This window comes from Mesocricetus auratus, unplaced genomic scaffold (genome assembly GCF_017639785.1).
Source record: "Mesocricetus auratus isolate SY011 unplaced genomic scaffold, BCM_Maur_2.0 Super-Scaffold_6730, whole genome shotgun sequence".
NCBI classification, from domain to species: domain Eukaryota; kingdom Metazoa; phylum Chordata; class Mammalia; order Rodentia; family Cricetidae; genus Mesocricetus; species Mesocricetus auratus.
The window spans coordinates 58,645,484-58,667,242 of record NW_024429184.1 but is presented as its reverse complement, the minus strand read 5'-3'; the positions used below and the strand labels follow the sequence as shown (position 1 = coordinate 58,667,242).

Genomic DNA, 21,759 nt, shown 5'->3' with positions numbered 1-21,759 from the left:
TTCACAAACGCAAACCTATTCATGCACCAAAACCAATACCTGCACACACATGCACACATCAATGCTAACAAGTCTATGTACCACACACAAGCGTCATGTACTACAGCACACACACACACACACACACACACACACACACACACCAAAACCAAAATTTTCCAAATAGATCTTAATGACAGTATTGCATAATGTATGATGTTTTATAGTTTTTATAAGTTTGAACAAATAATTACAGAACTAAAAAGTCTTAGAGCCTAAGAATGTAATAATCAAAATGTGAAATTCACCTGAAGCCTGAAAACTAAGCAATGAAAATATTTCCTTTGTGAAAAGGCAAAAGAGAATAAAAACAAGCAACCAAAACCCAAAGCTAGTACCGATCCTCCAGGAGCTCCGTTCAGCTCTTTGGTCTGCAAAGCAGGATGTAAAGTGCAGGAGGAGACTAGAGAATATCCTCAGTGCAAACCAGGATTCAGGCTCAAAACTGATCTCTGATCTTGTCTAGTACAGACTTTGCTCTTAAACCTTTGGAGAAGCCCCATCTTATTGAGACCAAAGAAAGCAGCCCGAGATAGCGGGCACAGTGTGACTACATTCTTGTCCTTTCCTTGGGAGTATGTGCAGTAGCTCACACTCCTAAGAAGTTGTGTACTGCATGCAGAATGAGTGTGTACATAGATCAGAAAACAGCTACTATGTATTTGCTAACTCCAGTGTGTGTGTGTGAGAGAGAGAGAGCACACGTGTGTGTGTGTGTGTGTGTGTGTGTGTGTTTAAAATGTCTATTTAGTGATTTTAAAGAGATTTTAAGGGACATTTACATTCGATGTTTGTCTTAGTTAGGATTTCTATTGCTTCTATGAAACACCATGACAAAAAGCAAGTTGGGGAGGAAAGGGTTTATCTGGCTTCCACTTCAGCACTGCTGTTCATCACTGAAGGGATTCAGGACAGGAACTGAAGCAGGGCAGGAACTTGGAGGCAGGAGCTGATGCAGAGGCCATGGCAAGATGGATGCTGGGTTGGAGCTCAGTGGGAGAACACTTACCTATCCAAATATGTCACAGCAGCTACCTACTTCCCTGTTTTCATTAAGTTCCTTAGAAGAAAGTCAATAATGAGAATTCCCAGTCTTAGCTTAGCATGGCTCTTGGAGCCATGGCCAGAAGTCTCTTACTCATGAAATGCATAGTACTCATTATGCAGCAAGTGGCTTACTCCATCCCCCATCGCCTGCATTTGGTTTTGGGGGATGGTGTATGGTCATTCAGTACTTAATGGTTCTTCTCTAACAGGCATCTGGGTTCCCGGCTTTTTCTCCTCATATTTTCCTTCTCCTCTTTCTCCCCTCCTTCCCCTCTCCCTCCTTCACCCCACCTCTTTCTCTCCCTTCCTTCTTTTCTTTCTTCCTTTTATCCCCAATGTTGCATGGATAAAAAGACACAACCACCCGTCTTAAGCTGCTTTCTCAGTGACAGAGAAGTGAAAACAGGGGAAGGGCTATCTGATACAGTTAATAGGTGTGAGACATGAAGCGTATATCATAAAGGGTAAGGCAACAGAAAGCCCAGGACCTTGAGGTGGATGCAGGGTCTTCTAGTAGCTGCTGTGGGAGCTTTAGAGAGGTAAGTGTACCCCCACTGAGTTCCAGCCCTGCCTCCCTCCCTGCTCTAGAGTAAGAAGAGAGACAGATAGGAAGAACAAGTTGATCAGCATCTGAGAGATGAGAAGGGAACCACAGATGGGGCCAAAATTCACACGAATGAAATTGTCATGATAAAATCCACAGTGTGTAACTGGTATATGATGGTAAAGAAGACCAAAATATCAGCAGATTTTCAAAAATATGCATTATTCTTGTGTCACCTTCATTCACTTTCATTAGATACATGCCTGTGAGCCCTTAAAATTCAGATAGACAGAAAGTAAGAGCACTGGCTGCTGTTCTAGAGGACCTGGCTTTGATTCCCAGCACCCACATACCAGTACACAATCATTAGTAATTCCAGTTCCAGGGATTCTGATGCCCTCCTCTGCCCACTGCAGGTAATGCACACATACATGATGTGTGTGCATATATAATATATACATGAAAATAAACATATCCATACATATTAAAAAGAAATTCCACTAGGAATGTCCCTCAGTGGTGGAGTGCCTGTGTAACTCCTGGTTCAACTCTCAGCACCGGAAAAACAAAACAAAACAAAAACATAGCCAATTTTTTAGTTACATTCTACCAAATCTGGGCGGATTTGTAGAATACAAATTAAGAGAGATGCTGTAGATGATGTACATTCACACTTGAATGAACGCACACATTAGAAAAACCATGGCTACCAACTGGTTCCTTTTCTTGAAATAAAAATGCTGATATATATATGAGTCTGTCTGTATACAGCAGTATATAATATTTTATAATTATGCCACTTTATGAAGATGATAGCTTACATAATTGCATGATATGATATAATATAATATTGCCTACTTAGTAAAAAATGATTTTATCTTTCCTGGGGGAATAGTTATGTCTTTCTCAGGTGCCTGAAGGGAGTAGTTTGTAATTGCATTTACTTTTTCAACCATCAGTCCTTTAACTCTTTTGTACATTTAAATCTCTTTTGTACATACTGAGGATTCCTTGTCACATGGGTTCCTTGTGACCACTTCTGCTCTATCACATTCATTGGCTTCTTTCTCCTGAATCACTGAGTGCTGTTGTTTTCAAGACAGGACTCCTTTTGGTCCATTCCACCACCACTAAAAGAGGAGACTTGATTCTCTGAAGTACTCCCTTGCAACTGGCGTGTTCCAGATTATGTGGTTTTTATGAATTAAAAAGTAACATAGAATGCACTGTATTTCAATGATATAACTATCTGAAAAGTTAGCGTGTCCCACGTTCCCAGTATAATTTCTTCACTGGTGAGCAACCCTTCCTATCTGTTATCACCTTCCTGTCACTGAGAAAGCAGCTTAAGATGGACAGTGGTGGCTTCATAACAATCCACTATCTTAAGAAAAATATTTTTATTTGGAAAGAGCTACAGTAGTCAGCTATTACAGTAATAATGCCACTTATTTTTTAAATGGACATAAACCTCTTACTGTTTTACTCTATTTATCCAGCTTTATACTCACAGGGCTGTAATCTGCTTATTTCAGACTAGATTTATCCAGATTCAAATTAAAGCACAGAGTTCTGACTGGGGTTCAGATTTAAGTGCTGACTGAAGGAGCAGGAAAACTCTGTTAAATTCTCAGGTAAATGCCAAGTGAGTCATTACATCACATTGACTCTTCCACTCAATGCAGTTGCCTGCTCTGGAGAAACACACTCCACCCATGGCAAAGGCACTGTAAAATATAGCAAGCGCAGGGTGTGGGGATGGAGTCCACCCATAAGGAACTGAATAATTGGGATGATAATGTAATCTCTATGGGAAGGAAAGTATGAGAATGGCCTATCGTATCGTGTTGTTACTGAACCAGATGTTTTGTTTGCTTATTTGGTCATTATCGGAAGCTGACTTAAGCTTTTTAAAGGAGTTCAGCTTATTAAAATGAAAAAGTTACTCATTCACTGGCTGGTTCTTCCTCTTGAATATCTTACTTTAGTGGCAATAGAGAAAGAGGAGAAATAACCACAGTCTCTCCCTAAATATCAGGCCCGTGATTCATACTTGTCATTGAATATTCCCGAAGTTCCTGATTCTCAACAAATACCAGTCCTATCACAAATTCTTTGTTTAATAAAACCTACTTTTCCTTAGTGTCTCATTATCATTTTCTCATTGGATTACAATGGTGTTTTTCTTCTTTGTAATTCTGAAATCAATATATATTAATATCGTGAGACTGAACCTAGTGCCCTTGGGCTGGGTAAGTGCACTACCAGTCAACTGTATCCTTAGTCTTCTTTCCACGTTGATTTTGAAGTAGGATCTCATGTGATTCTCAAGATGGCCTCAAATCTTTTTTGTAGCCCAAGCAGACCTTAAGTAGATGATCCTCCTGCCCCAATCTTCCAACAAGCAGGGATTACAGGTTTACACCACTAGATTATGAAGCTTCTGTTAGATTCAACTTAAGTTGCCTTTCAAATTTCCTAAATTTAACTAAACCAATTTGATTTTTAAATAAAACTTTTCTCACAAAGTTCTGGAGGCAGAAGCATCTTATTTTAAGAGGGAAATCTGAGTGTGTCTGTGCTTAGAGGCCCCAGATACTGAGTTTCTGGCTGCCATTGACAAGAGGGTAAAACTCAACTATCTGTAGTTAAGGTCTATGTACTTTATGCCTCTATTTCATTAAGTTCTTACTTCGGGAACCTCCAATTTCCTGCGTCCTTTCCCCAGCCAACCTTCTATGTTTATAGAATCCTAATATTCAAAGGATAACATGGGTAGATTGTAAGTCTAGGAACAACTTGTACTACCTATCAAGATACTTGAAGATGAAGTTTTTGTTCTACCTGGTCCCACAGCCATTTAGTCCCAAATAAACACACAGAGGCTTCTATTAATTATAAAAAGTTTGGCTGGTGGCTCAGGCTTCTTATTAGCAGCTCTCTCTTAATTATTAGCCTATTTCTATTAAACTACATATCTCTACATGGTCTTGGCTTACTGGAGAATGCCCAGGCATCCTACTTTCCCAGTGGCTACATGGTGTCTTTTGGGCGACTCCTCCTCTGTCTTCCCTCTTCCCGTAATTTCCCTAGACTGGTAGCGCCACCTATACTTCCCACCTGGCTACTGGTCAATCAGCATTTATTCATCAACCAATAAGTGAAACATATATTCACAGCATACAGGACATTTCCCATCAGATACTGAATAAGAAACATCAAAACAAAAGAATCATATCCCCCTTTTCTCTTGTTTAAAAATAATTTATTTATTTCTATTTTATGCACATTGGTGTTTTGCCCATCTGTGTGAGGGTGTTAGATGTTGGAGTCATATAAAGTCATTAGCTGCCATGTGGATGCTGGGAATTGAACCCAGGAGCTCTGGAAGAGCAGTCAGTGCTCTTAGCTGCTGAGCCACCTGTTCACTCACAGCCTTTAGAGAGTCATAAACTGTCTTCTATATTCAGCAAATCTTTAAGAACTAGATGAAGTGTTAGCTTTGTTTTAGGCCTTACCTATCTTATATATGGCCTTCCACTGGGTGTTTCAAAGTATGCTATCCAACTATGTCTTACAGAATTTATTTCATTGGGAAGGGAATGTTGCTCTGTGGTAAAGCCCCCCCCCCTTTAATACAAATAAGGCCTGAGTAACATCTTCAGTAAATTCCCAGCACCTTACCCAGTAAGTGCATAAGTGTGTGTGTGTGTGTGAGTGTGTGTGTGCGTGTATGCTACAAATACTCAGTGTGTACATGTAAATATGTATTTCATGAATATTTATTTTTATTGTAAACATCAAAAGACTTTTAAAATTTAGATGTGTTAAGAACTACTAAAAATAGAGTAGATCTATGGTAAATAGTGTTTTCCCTTTCTTAAAAGAATATTGCTCATATTTTGTGTTTATGTCTTGAAATAATTATTCCTTCCTTAAGTCTAAGGGGTATTTTTTCAAAAATACTAAATTATAGAAATTCATTTCATTACTTCTCTCTTACTGTAGAGCTTGCATGTCTTTGAGGGTCATTTTTCAAACCTTATATCTTGCTCACAAAATATACATTATGAAATTAAGTTATGGGCAACATAATTGTAATAGAACTGCATTTTTATTTTGAAATTATCCAATGAACAAGAAAAGTGTAACTACAGTTAATAACAATAAAAAAGAACCACAAAGCAGGTAGTGTTTTGCTAATATCAGTACCTAATGTTTGTGCTAAGGATATTAAATGGCATTGTCTTAACTGGCCCGATGTCAACATAGCAGTTACACAGTCATTCTTTATGTAGATACTGTTTTCTTCTTTTTGTCCTTTGTAAGTTATTTTCCATCAGGAATCCAATTCCAAAGAACCATACACATCAACCAAATAATGCTGCAAATAAGCTCACCCTGCAAAGGGATGCCAGGGGTTAAGTCACAATGGTCTTTTTTGTTCCTTCTCCTTCTTTTAAAGGAGGGTAGCTTCTTGTCTGATCTCCTTATGGTCCTTGTCACAAGTCCGTGGCTTTTAATCACTCATCCGTCCTGTGACTTACAGCACTGCAGGCACCACAATAACGCTCCAGCTTGTGTGGGTGATCTCCCTGATAAAATCCCGACAGCCTCTCAATATAATGGGAAGACAATCAAAATAAAAAATGCTTGAAGGGTTCAGGTAGTGGGGCATACTATTTATTTTTCACTACGTGCAAGGATATTAAAATACTGAATTTCATACTTTTGATTGAGTTCGTGATGAAATCCAAGAAAAAAAATGAAAATTTGAATTATTCCACTGCCAGTAAAGACTGTATATCATGAAAAGAAAGCCAGGCTTTGTCACCAAGTCTGTATCGTGATGTGCAGAGTGATAAGCTGTCTGTCCTTTTGTTTAAGTTTCTGTAAGGTTTCTAAGTAATTAATTTGCTGTATGGGTCTTTTATATTCTAATCACCATGTAGGACTTGGTAAAGATACGTGATGATTTAATGGTGCCTGGTGTTGCAGCGGTTCAGATCTTTAAGGTACTTTCCATGGAATTGTCTCACTGGGGAGTAAACAGTGGGGCTCTTAGAATTACCCCACCTGCCCTACGCTCTGCTTCTGTCATTTCACTACTCCCCTTTCCTTCCTTGAGAGGAGTCAGTTTGGTGCAGAGGTAGGATAGAGCACAGTGTGTGAATCCAGATACTGAACTCCACCTTTGTCTTGTTGAATTAACTTGACTTAGGGATCATTTTCCCTGTTCTATGCCTTGGCTTTCTAATTGACAAAATAGGAAAATGATGCACTGTATTCCCCAAGTTTCTAAGATTAGGTCAGGCACAGACTGGAAACCATGAACAGGACACAATGGGTGTGTTTGCTTCTTTCAAGGGAAACTAGAGTGTTAGAAAGAAAACAGACTTTGCTGTCTCTGCTTCTGAGTTACAGATTTATGAAGACAGGCAAGTTTTCTCAGCTTCATTGTCTTGTATGGAAAATGGACATAATTCTATGTGTCTTTTGTAGCTGTTGAAAACATTACACATGTGTTGATCTTATCACAGCTCCATACACCAAAAAAGAGTGCTCTAACCTTATTCTGTATTCTTTATCCCCCCCTCACCCCACCCCTATTCCTTCTTTACATTTGGAAACTGTGTGGCATAGAAGGTAGGACTCTGTCTGAAGTCAGAAGACTACTGACATTTTATGCTTTAAAAAGAAGTCCTGAGAGAGCAAATGGCTTCATGGATAAGAGGACCTGAGTTTAAATCCCCAGTACTCACACAAAAAGCCATGGAGGCTTCATGTTCCTTTACCCCTCCACTGGTTTGGTGGATGAAGACCAGTAGGTCCTAGGATGTTGATGACAGTCAGTGTAGGTGAAATGGCAAGATTCAGATTCAGTACGAGACTACATCTCAGAACATGAGGTGATGAGCAACAGAAGACACCTGACACCCTCTTCTGGCCTCCACAGGTGTGAACATGGATACTCACACCTGCACGCATGCACACACACACACACACACACACATACACACACACTCATGCAAATGCACATTTGCACACACACGCATGCACACTCACACACACATACACACACTCATGCAAATGCACATTTGCACACACACATGCATGCACACTCACACACACACATACACACAGAGAGACATTCACACAGGCATGCCCACACATTCAGCACTGAGGTTTGTTTGTTTTTCCTTCAAAGCCATTTATAGGCTTTAATTGTGGCAGCAGAAAGACATGTAAGGAATTGCTTGTTAGAGAGAGGAGCTTGTCATATTAGGAAGCACTGGCTTACCACTTCAGACCTTGTCTGGTAGGGTCACTGACATAGCTCAATCCCTTCTTTTCACAGAGGAGGAACCTGAGTTTGAGTGAAGTGAAGAGACTTGGGTGCCTGACCCCACAGAGCTGGTGAGTGAACAACCATGCCTGCGGCTCAATTGGGTTTCTCTTGACTGGTTCCTTTAGTAGCGGAAAGGACACAGTGCTGATGTGGACAGCTAAGATTCCACACCTGAAAGTCAGCACACCAGCCGGGCGGTAGTGGCGCAGGCCTTTAATCCCAGCACTCGGGAGGCAGAGGCAGGCGGATCTCTGTGAGTTCGAGGCCAGGCTGGACCGACAGCCTCGAAAACAATACAGAGAAACCCTGTCTCGTAAATACCAAAAAAAAAAAAAAAAAAAAAAAAAGAAAGTCAGCACACTGTTCCTTAGTGTACAATGGAACGTGTAAAAGATGAGGGAAGGGAAATGGGCCTAGAGTAGCTGCGAAATGAGTAAAAAAATTTGACATTTTGAGAAGAGCAAGGCAACCGCTGCTATAGAGTAGTATCTTGTGACTTTCCCGGGGAATGTGTGAATCGAAGTCTGTTCACTCCAGCCACAGCACCTAGTAAAGGTGAATATTAAAGTTTGAGGCATGTGGATAATTTGAAAAACATGAAACAAAATCAAAATCATGGTAAGTTTTCCATTTTTATAACTTTGTGAAGCAGAGAATATACTGGGCTTAGGTGCAGTTGTATGGGTGAGGAGACAAATGTACTGAGATTAGTTACAGGCCTGTGGGTGAGGAGTTACAGAGAAGAGGTGCCCCAAAGATGGCTACATGGATGAAAAGCCCAATGTGCCATCGTGGATGACCACTCACAATACTTGCTTCTTGAGAATTCTCTTCACATCTTGTAAGCAACTTGGCTACAAGAGGATGCTGCTGCTGCTGCTGCTACTACTACTACTACTACTACTACTACTCACACACACACACACACACACACACACACACACACACACACACACACACACTAAACAGGATCTACACTGGAAACCACAAGAGGGCAACAATTTGCTTCCTTTGCTCCTGTTCCTCACTTTCAATGCAGAATCTACATTTTTTGTTTGATAGCTTCTTTTTAATTAATTGAGCAAAGCAATAGCTGAAGGAGGCTTTAGAGTAGTTCAAGGAAATGAGAAAGGCCTTAGAACATGAGATGAGAACATTTAAATTGTTGATGCTTATCATGTTTTGGTAAAATGATATACTGAATCTATTTTAAAACATTAACCTGTCAGGTATAGGTACATTGGATTGGAATTGAAAAGATTAGAAAGAACTGTGAAGATATCTCAGCTTCTAATTTTTTTTATGTGTTTTTGTGTGGTCATCCACAAGGGTAGAGGCCATGATTCTAGAAAGTGGATTATGATACAGAAGGGGATGGTTTTCAGAAGATATGGAAGGCAGTGAGTAAGAAGAGGCTTCCTGGGAGGAGAAGGATATTGGGGATGGGAAAAGCAAAGAGGACAGGGGGTGGACCAATTAAAATTAGGTGTGCAGCAAAACACCATAAGGGAATGGGTTACTTTGCATGTGTGCTGGCTAGTTTTATGTCAACTTGATGCCACCTAGAGATATCAGTTATCAGAGATCACCAGTTGAGAAAATGTCTTCATAATCTCCAGCTGTAAGTCCTTTTCTTAATTAGTAACTGACGGAGGTGGGCCCAGGTCATTTCCTGCCCTGACTTCTTTCAGCTATGAACAGTGAGTGACATGAAAGTATAAACCAAATAAACTGTTTCCTCCCCAAGTTGCTTTGGCCATGGTGTTTATCACAGCACCAGTAACCTTAAAACAATATGCCAACTAAAAATTGCATAAAATTTTGTAAAAGAGGTTAGTCAGTTTAAGGGGAAAATGTTCAATGACGAGGAAGAGAAGAGAAGCTAGGAGAAAGTCTTTGTGAAGATTGGGAGAATTTCTGTAGCGAGGAGGGACGGCCAGCAGGGAACAGTGGACATGAAGTAGAAAGAATCCTTCTGAAGGCGTCAACTTATTAGTGGAGAAGCAGCCTGTGGAAGAAAAGCAGTCCCTTCCACTTACAGCCCAGATCAAGGCTGGTGTGGAGTGAAGCTGACATTGCTTGTCCAACACAGCATCATGCATCATTAAGTTGAAGGCTGTAAAATTGCAGCTCGCACAAATGAAGTGGCATTCACCTGATGCTTTCTGTGCGTAAAACATTTTCTTTGCCATGAAGGAAGATATGTTTTATTGACCATATCTGTTTTGACTATACTACGTCTGCTTGAGAAATTATATGACTGTTTCTGGTTTAATAGAAAATTTGGAAAATGGGAAGACTGAATACTGGTTGAAAATTTTAGATTCATATTCTACTTAAAATGGGTTGGAGACCTTTTCAGTAAACTAGAACATCAAACACAAAGGACCAATGTCCACATACAAATTGAGCTTTACTTTTTAGATTGAATTTACTCAATATTCATAGTAAATTAAGAAAGCAGTGAAGAACTTTAAAAATTATACTTATTATTTTAAGAAAAATGACTTATTTACTTTTAAAAGAGAGACTAAATAACACCTTTCTACTTATTACAGAAATCTGTGACATCCAGCATTATAAATGTCACAGAAGCATTTATATGAAAGTCCATAGAATTAAGAGAAAAATTTGAGCACACATGTATATATACAGTGTGTGTGTGTGTGTGTGTGTGTGTGTGCACATGCACACATACATGCAAAAACACCTCTGTTTCTAGGCGTTATCTGGTACAAAGGTCCCTCATTTAAGCCTTAGAACAAAATAAACATGTGATGTTATAGTTATTTTATTGAACTTTCTTATTTTATGACCCACTAATGGCTCATGGAGCAGTTAAATTGATGAACACTAAAAAACTACAGCTTCAATGAGGTTGGTTTTTAAAATTTATTCATTCATTGTTTTTATTTTTAAATGCCGAGAAAATGCTTAGTTCCCAGTCTTGTTTTCCATTTACAGTAAACCACAAAAGTATAATTTTTTATTAGGGAGAAGGAATTAAAATATGTTGTATGTATCCAACAAGCAGCGTGTACATAATTTTCAAAATTACTTTTAATTTCCAACAGAAATTATTGTGCTTCTAAGCATGAATGTGTGTCTTACCACCAACTATGCAATATGAGATTTATTTTGCTTCTTTCACTTTTTAGGCTGAAATTACTAGAAAAACTACCTGGTGAGGTCAGTTACATTTGTGATGAGCTAATATAACTGAAGGCTTGCTTTCAACAGTTGATATTCCATGTGCTTTCCTTACGGGTTATTCGCATCATATTTCATGCTGTGGACAGTTCCATGGTAAGGGTTCCTTTGTTTCTAACTGTTTTTGCAAGTGTGCATGCAGCTTCATCCCCAAATAAACAAGGTTGGGATAGAAGTATATATCTCAGTTTAATCTTCCCAATTTGGCTGGTGGGTTAAGTCTTTTCAGCCTTTCTGTGTCTTAGCAATAGATGAGTGAACAGAGGTCAGAGAGTACCTCGATTTTCATGAGCTAAAGGACAGGAATAAGAGTAAGTGCCCATCACCAAGTATTAGCATTTCTATTGCTCATGAGTAGATTGAATTTGAAAAATAAGCATGAAATATTGTTTTGTTTTATCTAGTTAGTTTTAGCGAGGAACCTTAGCCCTTCCCCTATTAACTCAGCAATTTACGAGGTTAAGGTGGATTGGACTGCTGTGTTCACAGTTTAAGGCCAGTTTGGGCAAGAAAGCATTCATCCTAACAACAAAGAAGAAAAACAGAGATTCTGTGTAGTGATCGATAATATGGCCTGCCTAGATTTAAAGTACAACTAAAAATTGAAGAGTGTCGAAATTAGCCCAGCTCCTTCAAACTCCTTTCCTTATCCATGTCGTGTTCACTGATAGCATCTTCAGCCGAGTTAGTGTGAGTGAAAGAGAACATTTGTCAGTTTGGCTTGAAGAATCTTAAATATTTTATTTATTTGTTTTTTAATATTTTTTTTCAATTAGAAACAAGCTTCCTTCACATGTCAATCCCAGCTCCCTCTCCCTCCCCTCCTCCCCTACCTCCCAACTCCCCCAACCCCCCATCTAATCCCTACTCTCCTTCCCAGGGAGGGTAAGGCCCTCCATGGGGGATAGCCAAAGTCTGTCATAAATTTTGAGGCAGGACCTAGGCCCTCCCCCATGTTTCCAGGCTGTAGAATGGGCTCCCAGAATCCATTCCTATCTATTACCTGAGGCTCAATAGATTGCTGAGGCCTCCTCAGACACCAAAATTTAGGGGGTCTGGATCAGTCCCATGCTGGCCTCTCAGCCATTAGTCTGGGGTCCATGAGCTCCCCCTTGTTCAGATCAGCTGCCTCTGTGGGTTTCTCCAGCCAGATCTTGACTCCTTCGCTCATCACTCCTCCTTCTCTGCAACTGGGTTCCAGGAGTTCAATTCAGTGTTTAGCTGTGGGTGTCTGTCTCTGCTTCCATCAGCCGCTGGATGAAGGCTCTAGGATGGCATATAAGGTAGTAAAAGCCATGTTATTATGAAAGAGTAAACCATTTGACACACACGTATATGCTCACTAAAATCAATGTGTTTATACAGTGGATTTTCTAATAAATACATTTTTCTTTTTTCATATATTTTTTATTTAACTTTTTACACATGTCACTTTCAGTTCCCTCTCCCTCCCCTCCCTCCCTCACCCCCCAATCCTCCCAGCCCATCACTCCCACTCCACCCCCCCTCCACTCCCCAGGGAGGGCAAGGGCCTCCATGAGGGATTTTCAGGGTCTGTCACATCATCCCAGGAAGGGCGCAGGTTCTTCTTCATGTGTCCAGGCTGAGATAGCATCCCTCCACGTGGTATAGGTTCCCAAAGTCCTTCTGTATGCCAGGAATAAATACTGCTCCACTCTTCCAGGTCCTCCAGATTGCCAAGGCCTCCTCTCTGTCACCTAGGTTCAGTGGGAGGGTGTCTGGATCAGTCCCATGCTGGCCCCTCAGTCATCAGTCTGGGGTCCATGTGTTCCCCCTTGTTTAGGTCAGCTGCCTCTGTGGATTTGCCAGCCTGATCCTGATTCCTTTGATCATCACTCTTCTTTGCAACTGGGTTCCAGGAGTTCAATTCTGATCACAGCTGTGGGTGTCTGCCTCTGCCTCCATCAGTCATTGGATGAGAGTTCTAGGATGGCATATGAGGTAGTCTTCATTCTCATTATCATGGGAGGGCATTTCAGGTAGCCTTAATGCGAGTTGGTGTCATTCTTGTAGATCTGTGAAGATCTCACTAGTGCCAGATCTCTCCTCCAACTTATACCGACTCCCTCTTTTCTGGTATCTCCCATCCTTTTCTCCTCTATTCTTAACCTGGCTCAACCTTCCTGCTCTCCCATGTCCTCCTCTCCCATCCTCTTTCTCTCTCTCTTTCTCCCATCTCCTTCTACCTTTCCCTTCTCCCCCCCCCCCCCAATCCAATTAGGAGATCACATCCCCTAACCCTTCTCCGGGTTACCATTCATATCTCTCTTAGGGTCCTCCCTGCACCCCAGACTCTCTGGTGGTGGTTGTGGGCCTGCAATGCCCTGCTCCATGTCTAAAATCCATATATGAGTGAGTACATACCATGCATGTCTTTTTTTTACTGGGTTACCTCACTCAGGATGGTTTCTTCCAGTTGCATCCATTTGCCTGTCAATTTCAAGATTCCATTTTTTTTTCTGCTGAGTAGTACTCCATTGTGTAAATGACTATACTTTCAGGGATCATTTATATATTTCATTACTAAATACATTTTCTATGAAAATATTAAAATGTATATCAATTCAAGAGATAGGCGCTCAAATGTAGAAACATAGGAGTTGCGGATTCCCCCTGAATGGTAAATTCCCATTCTAAAATGTGATCAAAAGAGAAATATATGTTGGCAGTATGTGTGTTGTTGCTAAAGTTACTATAGAATTTTATCTCTCTGCTTTCTCTACTTTAAAATATATTTTTCATAAGATGGCAATTAATTGAGGAAAGGGCTGAAAGGTCATGCAAAGTACCTGAAACAGAAGTGGTCCTAAATATTTGTTCCACACAGTATTACTTCTTTCCAATAGAATTCTTGAGATTACTGACCAAGCGAAAACCTTTGTTCAGAGTTCCGTCCGATTCTTTGATTATGTCTTGAAGTTTTACTAGTGCATAGTAGAAAATAAACTGTGCAGTGAAAACACCATGGAATCTACAAGAGTAATCCTAGCAAAAACTCCTAGGAATGAGGGACATGAAGCCTGAACAAGCCATCTTCTGTAACTAGGCAAGGCCTCAATTGGAAGGGTTGGGACATGAATTCAGCCATAAAACCTTTGATCTAAAGTTTTTCCTGCCTGTAGAGTGTTCTTGGGCAGAGCCTAACAGAGTAATTAATCATCAAAGAGACCAGAGAGACTTAATACAGCAACTGATGGGAGTACATGCAGAGTCCCACAGCCAAACATTAGACAGAGCTGGATGGAGTTCTTCTTGTAGAGAAGGGGGATAAAGGATCATAGGATCCAGAAGGGTCAGGGACACCAAGAGAACAATGTCCACAGAACCAATTGACCAGGACTCATGGGAGTTCTCAAAGATCAGGGAGCCTGTGTGTGGTCTGACCAAGTTCCCCTGAATATATGTTACTGCTGAGTACTTTGGTGTTCTTGCAGGATTCCTAACAGTGGGACCAAGAGTGGGCATTGGCTATTTTAGCTACATATGGGACCCCTTTCCTCCTACTGGGTTGCTTTTTCCAGCCTTGATGTGATTGCATGTACCTGGAATTATTACGTCATGTTAGGTTTTTGTCCCTGGTTGGCCTGCTCTTTTCTGGATCTGGGTGGATATTGGGGAGGGGAGGGCAGAGTGGCAAAACTGTGGTTGGGTTGTAATATATTAGCGAATTAAAAATAAAGTTTCATCAGCTTCTTTGTCTGTGTCTTGAAGCTTTACTTGTGAATGGTAGAAAATTAATTGTTTAACCCTGAGTAGAAGTAATTTCTCCTGAACAGTCCAAGGATTATTGCACCTAAACATGGCCTCCTTTTACTTCTTGCATTTTTGCTGATTGTGTGATTATCAGATGCTGTTGACCAGATGGATCAGTGGTATCTCTTTAGGAAAGATAAGGTTTTCACAGCCTCTGTGGAGGCAACTGAGCAGAGTGGGAAATTGTACTGGGGAACACTGTCTTTGGAACTGTACTAGCTGTGTTGTCATTCACAACACAGCAAGTGTTAGAAGTGAGGCTAGCACAGAAATAATTGTCAGGCTGCATTATCATTCCGCAATGGATTTAAGTGACTTTTGAATCTCTTCCTCCCTCCCTCCCTCCCTCCCCCCCCTCTCTCTGTGTGTGTGTGTGTGAGAGAGAGAGAATTTGTTGAACAAATCTTTTTCTTATTAGAAACTGATAGGAAGTAAGAATACCATAAATGTTCCTTATTTACTTACTGTCGGTGAAAAGAATATCTTATCAGATGCCAAAGGGAAGAAAAAAATCAAGTAAAAATAAGACAAGAAAAGGTAAAACTCCTGATTCTGTCCCCTTTGTAATGAGTTTTGATCAATAATGTGATTCTAGAAGTTTACTCTTTGCAGTGCTTTCAAATTTATTTGCATTAATTCCAAGGAAACAGTTTTTTGCTACTTTTTTTTTTTTTTTTTTGGTTTTTGAGACAGGGTTTCTCTGTATTGTTTTGGAGCCTGTCCTGGAACTCAATCAGTAGACCAGACTGGTTTCGAACTCACAGAGATCCACCGCCTCTGCCTCCCAACTGCTGGGATTAAAGGCATGTGCCACCAATGCCCGGCTTATGCTACTTTTAATTGATTGGGGTACATATTATATTACCTGAAAAAGGAAACAAATCAAAACAAATCGTGAAGTCTCATAGTTAAAATCTCTAATTTTTAGAATTTTTGGTGTTTATAGAAGTTTTATTTTAGGATGAAAATCCTGGGTACTGAAGAGTGGTGTAATTCTTAATAAATATATGCCTAGTCACTCACTAAGTAGTATTTTATTCATTTCTATGTGTTTATGTAAATAGTAAAAATGTTTATTAGGAAGTAATCATAGCATAAAATTTCAGTTTGGCTAACTGGATAATATCTAATATGTGCAGTGAAATAAAATACAAATTTTGAGAAAATCATTTCACTATTAATTTTCAATGAAGGCATAATTTTCATTAGGTAAGCCAAGACTGAATAGTAAAGATAAAATAAAACCAAATCAAGCAGTTTATAACAATCTATTACTGACTTATTCACAACAAAGTATGACATCTAAAATTACTTGGTTTTTCTTTCTCTGAATCCTGATATAAAACATACTTAAGCCAACTCATACTACTTCACATGTTATTACAAAGAAAATAGGTAAAGGACTCTGTTTCCAGCTGTGGTCGTTACCTCTAGTGTGTAACTCTGTTTCCCTGTTTTCCTTCTTCATATCAGAGGATAGATTTAGATCAGTGGTTTTCAAGCAGTGTTCTGGGGGTCCTTCAGATCAAGGCAGACTTAGTCTTCCATGTAATTATGAATGGATTACATTATTGAATGTTCCTTAAAGGTTTGTAAAGTTACTGATCGCAATCATTTACAAAATTCCATCACCTCTGGCATTTTATGATCCCTATGATTGAGCCAGATCTGCGAGTTGACACTCAAGTGTGTTTCACATTTCTGACACTGCCAACACTGGAGGATTTTCCTAATCACCATCTGTTTGATCTTAGTGGACACTGAATTCTTTAGAAAAGCTTACTTTTGTGACTGTCTCAGACATGAATAGGCATAAACTGGGGTGTGTGGGGAGACTTCTTCAGTGGAGTTGTAATGACAGTGTGTCAGCGTTACTTATGAAGTGCTTACTGATAGTCACCATCCTGGCTTGATGTGTTTGAGGAATTGCCATTTCTCATTCCTTCAGAGGCTAGACAGGGGACGAAGAGAAATGACAATGGTGGGAATTGAGAGTATCCATCAAGAAGAAACACAGTCTTCACAGATACTAATCACAGAGAAATTTAACATCAATGTTGCCAAATTTCATATAAATAAAAATTACATATTACAAGTTTTAAATGCAAATAACCTACAAACTATCAAAACAAACAACCCTCCCAAGTAACCTGTAAGGAATAGTTACCTGTCTAGAATTCTGGACTGTCTAAGCAATGCATGCCTTTGTCCTCTAGCATGAAAAAAGTGTCTCAATCCATCATTATCCAACAAAATTTGGTGAGTCTTCTAAATATGATAGGTAGAAGTTTTATGTAACTATGGATGAAATGAGTCAGTTGAATTAAAACAGTACTACTAGTAGCTATGTAACAATGTCCTCAACATGATAACAGATATTGTGACTTATTTTCATAGACAAGGTTTTTGGGTGTGGTGGGGGTTGTGGTCTGTGTATGTGTGTGAGTGCATGTGTGTGTGTTGTGTGTGTATGTGTGTGTGTTATGTGTGTGTTGTGTGTGTGTTGTGTGTAGTGTGTGTGTTTGTGTTGGGGGAGGGATATGGGGGGTGTGTTTGTGTGTGTGTGTGTGTGTGTGTGTGTGTGTGTGTGTGTGTATGTGTTGTGAGTGTTTGTACCTTGTCCACTACTTAGTTCTTGGCATTATACTACAGAAACCTCTCTGAGTGACAATGCAGTTAAGGACCAATTCTCAGTTCCTTAGTTACTTAAGTAAAAAAATTAGCTGTTCATAGCTTATTTGGTCATTTTATATTTTTTTGGTTTTTTTTGACAGTCTTATTTTACATATCAATCCCAGTCCCCTGTTTCTCCCATTCCCCCCATCATCTCCCCACCGCACCCCACTACTCAGAGATGGTGAGGACTCCTTTGGGGGATCATCAAAGTCTGTCACACCATTTAGGCAGGGCCCAGGACCTCCCTCTGTATCTAGGCTCAGAGAGCATCTCTCCATAGGGAATGGGTTCCCAAAGCCCATTGGTGTACTAGGGATAAATACTGGTTCCACTACTAATGACACCATAGACTGCCCAGGCCCCCCAACTGACACCCACGTTCAGAGGGCCTAGTTCAGTCCTGTGCTGATTCCCAAGCTGTCAGACTAGGGTCCCTGAGCTTCCACATGCTCATGTCACCTGTTTCTGGGTGTTTCCCTAGCATGGTCTTCACCCATTGTTCTTTACTCCTCCCTCTCTACAACTGGATTCCAGGAGTTCAGCTCAGTGCTTAGCTGTGAATCTCTGCTTCTGTTTTCATCAGCTACTGGGTAAAGACTCTATGATGGCATTTAAGGCAATCATCAATCTAATTATAGGGGAAGGACACTTAAGATAGCCTCTCCACAATTGCCTAGATTTTTATTTCAGGTCATCCTTGGGGAAACCTGGAGATTTCCCTAGTGCCAGGTTTCTCCTTAACCTCATAAAGGCTCCTTCTATCAAGGTATCTCTTTCCTTGCTCTCCCTTTCTATCCTTCCCCCAACTGGACCTTTCTGATCCATGTCATGTCATAGTTGTCATGCTGCCCCCCCCTTCTCCCCTACTCTCTCTCCTATTTCCCTCCTTCCTTCTTCAAACTCCCAGCTTACTCAGGAGTTCTTGTCTATTACCCCTCTCCAGGGGTCCATGTATGTCTCTCTTTGGGTTCTTCTTGTTCCCTTGCTTCTGTGGGGTTGTGGATTAAACAATTAACATTGTTTTAAATATTGCTGTGGCTGGTCATCTTGCTTTTTGTTCCCACTGAGAACACTTTTAAATTTTGAACTGTAGAGGCCATAAGGGAGACTTCTGTTTTGATTCCATATGAAACAGCGGTAGTGTAAATTTAAACATACTATACCTGTTATGATAATGCTGGAGGTGAACCTTGGAGGATTCCATGACAGGCAAGGGCTACCAAGGTCAAGGGACAAACATGCCAGGGAGACAGAGCTTAAGTGAGAAGTTTTATTAGAAAGGGAAGGGAGGGAGAAGAAAAGAGAAAAGAGAAACACAGAAACAGAGAGAGGACAGAAGAGAAGAGGGAGACAGGAAAACTCCTGTCTGCCCCAGCAGAACAGCAGGAAAGAGAGAGAGAGAGAGCAGGAAAGCGAGCTTAGAGGCCTTTTAAACGGGTCCTTTGCACCTGGGCTCTGGGCTGACTAGGCTCCTGCCTGAGTGCATTCTGCCAGGTGATGGGGCAGACAGCATAATGCCTGAATCCTTAGAGCATCACAGAATACCATCATCTTATAATTGTTTGCTGTTGAAAGTAATTACTAGTAACTTTTAGGCTTATGTTTAATATTTTAATCTTTCCTTCTGTCTGACCCAAAGTGACAGTATTAAGGAATACTGAATATCTGGGCAATATTACAGTCAGTGGTGTGAACACTGAGCATGCATCTTACAGTTAGAAAGGATGTGTTTATTTTCCAAAAAGAGCTTTGAGAAAATACTCAATAGCTTACAATGTTACATTTTTTTAAAATACGAAGTTGATGATGTTTCTAAGGAATGACTGTTGACTTAAGGTGTTTATTTATTTATTTATTTATTTATTTGAAGTAGCTCATGCAAAAAGTTTCCTAATTGTACTTTCCCACATCAGTCAAGTGCCTCTTCTGACATAAAAGACACTGAGCCTTAAGAAGTTTTTTTTGTTCCTCTACTGGTCAGCAAGACTATGCCACCCTCTCCTTACCCAGCCTGCTGACATTGTCTTGTTAAAAAGAGAATCATCTCCCTGTTCCTTATGGGAAGTTGCCCTGGAGCCTGCCAAGTGCCCAGGAGGCAGCCACTTCCCTCAGCCTTTATTACACTGCCCCCTGGACCTCACCAGGTGGCTTTGCAGTCTAAAGCCCTGAGGTGACACCTTGGTTTATCTAGATGAACACTGTCTTCTGTGCACTTCACTAAAGTTCAATGTGATTAATCTCAAGTTGCATTTATGCAATGAATCATACAATTGTTCCCTTTAAATAAAACTAATGATGGAATTTAAGGAAAGCATGGGTAATGTTTTAAGTACTAGTTGTTCCTGAAGCTTTTTATAATATCCACTGCAGGGTAGATCAGGATTTTTTCTTAACAAATCATGTTTGTTTTCATTTCTTACAACTAATCTCTCTCTGTTAATGTCTGTAAATGAGAAATTGCATCTGCATCGATGAATGACCTTGTAGTCTCCTATATACTGGGATGTTTTATCAAGAGTTACCCAGGTACAAACTTTGAGTACCTTATTGTTATCACTACATATTTAAAATTAAGGCAAAGAATAAGGAAAGTCAGGTGGAAGCTACTTTTTACAATGGAAACTGCTATTGCTTTAGCAAAATGAAATTTTGCAAAACTGACAATATTTTCCTTTTTTGACCTGTGCATGCAAAAACCATGGCTGTCATCTGAAAGGTGATAAGAGACAGTTTATTTTGGAATCATTTTGTGTGACCATGGCCTGGGAACACAGGTTACTCCAAAGTTTATCTCCCAGCATTTCATAAGGCCATACAGTTTTACAGAACATGAATAGTCATAAATCAAGGCAAATTTAAAGTACGTTGGTGGTACACCAGAGAGGTCATTACAGCCGTATGGGAAAGGCTTAAACATACCTGATGATATGTTTAGCTTTGGGGTTGCTAGAAGTTAGTTCTGACACAGATTTGGGCAAGGAATAGCTATTTAGGAGTGTTAAAGCCTGCTCAAGTTGAGGTTATTAGGCTGTGGAGCTGCAGCATCCCAACCCCTCTACATTACCACACTTCTAATGTCAGTCTTCGTGGACACAGCTTCTTTCCGGGAATTCTCTTTCATAGTCCCTGTTGTAAAAATGTCAGGAGGTACACACAGACACAGACACAGACACACACACACACACACACACAGAACACACACACACACAGAACACAGACACACAGCACACAGACAAACAGACACACAAGGACACATGCACACACACCACAGAGACACACATACATACAGACAACAGACACACACCACAAACACACACACACACACACACACACACACACACATACCTGTCCAGTCTTTGGTTTCTTTAAGGACACACATCTCCAGTAACATGTTCTCTGGTGCAGGACATAGTTCATCCCTTCCTCACAAGTTTCTCAGTAATCCTCTCATTGCATCTTTGCTTGATGGTACCTCTAAGGTTTTGCTTCAGTGTTCTTTCTTAGAAAAGCCCTTATGGGTGGCTTTAATGTGGGTCTACCCCCAATATCTTTTTTTTTCTCTTTGCACTCTAATTTTATGCTAGCTCTCAGGCTCCTTGCACGTCTAGTGAGGTAGGATACTGAGAATGCTGATTAAATGACCTGAGAAGCACCGAGAAATACCCAGAAACCACTATGGCATCTCAGATTTGCTGGAGCCCAAGATTCAGGTTGTCTGTTGCCACTGAGGATCTTAGAAGCAACCATACCTCTTCCACCTATGAGGGTCCTAAGTGTCACAATACTGCACAGTGGGGAATTAAATGAGCCACCAGAGTTGTGTCTCAGTTTCCTAATGAAAGGCAAATATTTCTACATGACTACTAGTCTTCATGCCATCCAGTAGCCTGCTGGCAGCTCTAGAACTCAGTTTCAATCATCTTCCCATTTACAAGATCCAAGTCAGATGTACAGTATCGTAATGTGATATTCAAAATAAACAAAAACAAAGTCATTTACTTATTTTGCACAGGGCAAGACACATGTGTGCCACCACATACCTCTCGAGGCCAGAGGACAGATAGAAGGTCTATTTTCTCCTTCTATCATATGGATTCTGGGGATTGAATTTAGGCCAATG

At 40.3% G+C, this 21,759-nt stretch overlaps 1 protein-coding gene across 1 annotated transcript in view; it reads left to right on the top strand.

Moving 5' to 3' along the window:
- Positions 1-21,759, top strand: part of Hnf4g (hepatocyte nuclear factor 4 gamma) — a 139,763-nt gene that overhangs the window by 54,948 nt on the left and 63,056 nt on the right. The window contains exon 2 of the mRNA XM_040741404.1: positions 7,989-8,047. The gene's annotated coding sequence lies outside the window, so the exon portion shown is untranslated. The remainder of the gene's footprint in view (positions 1-7,988; positions 8,048-21,759) is intronic.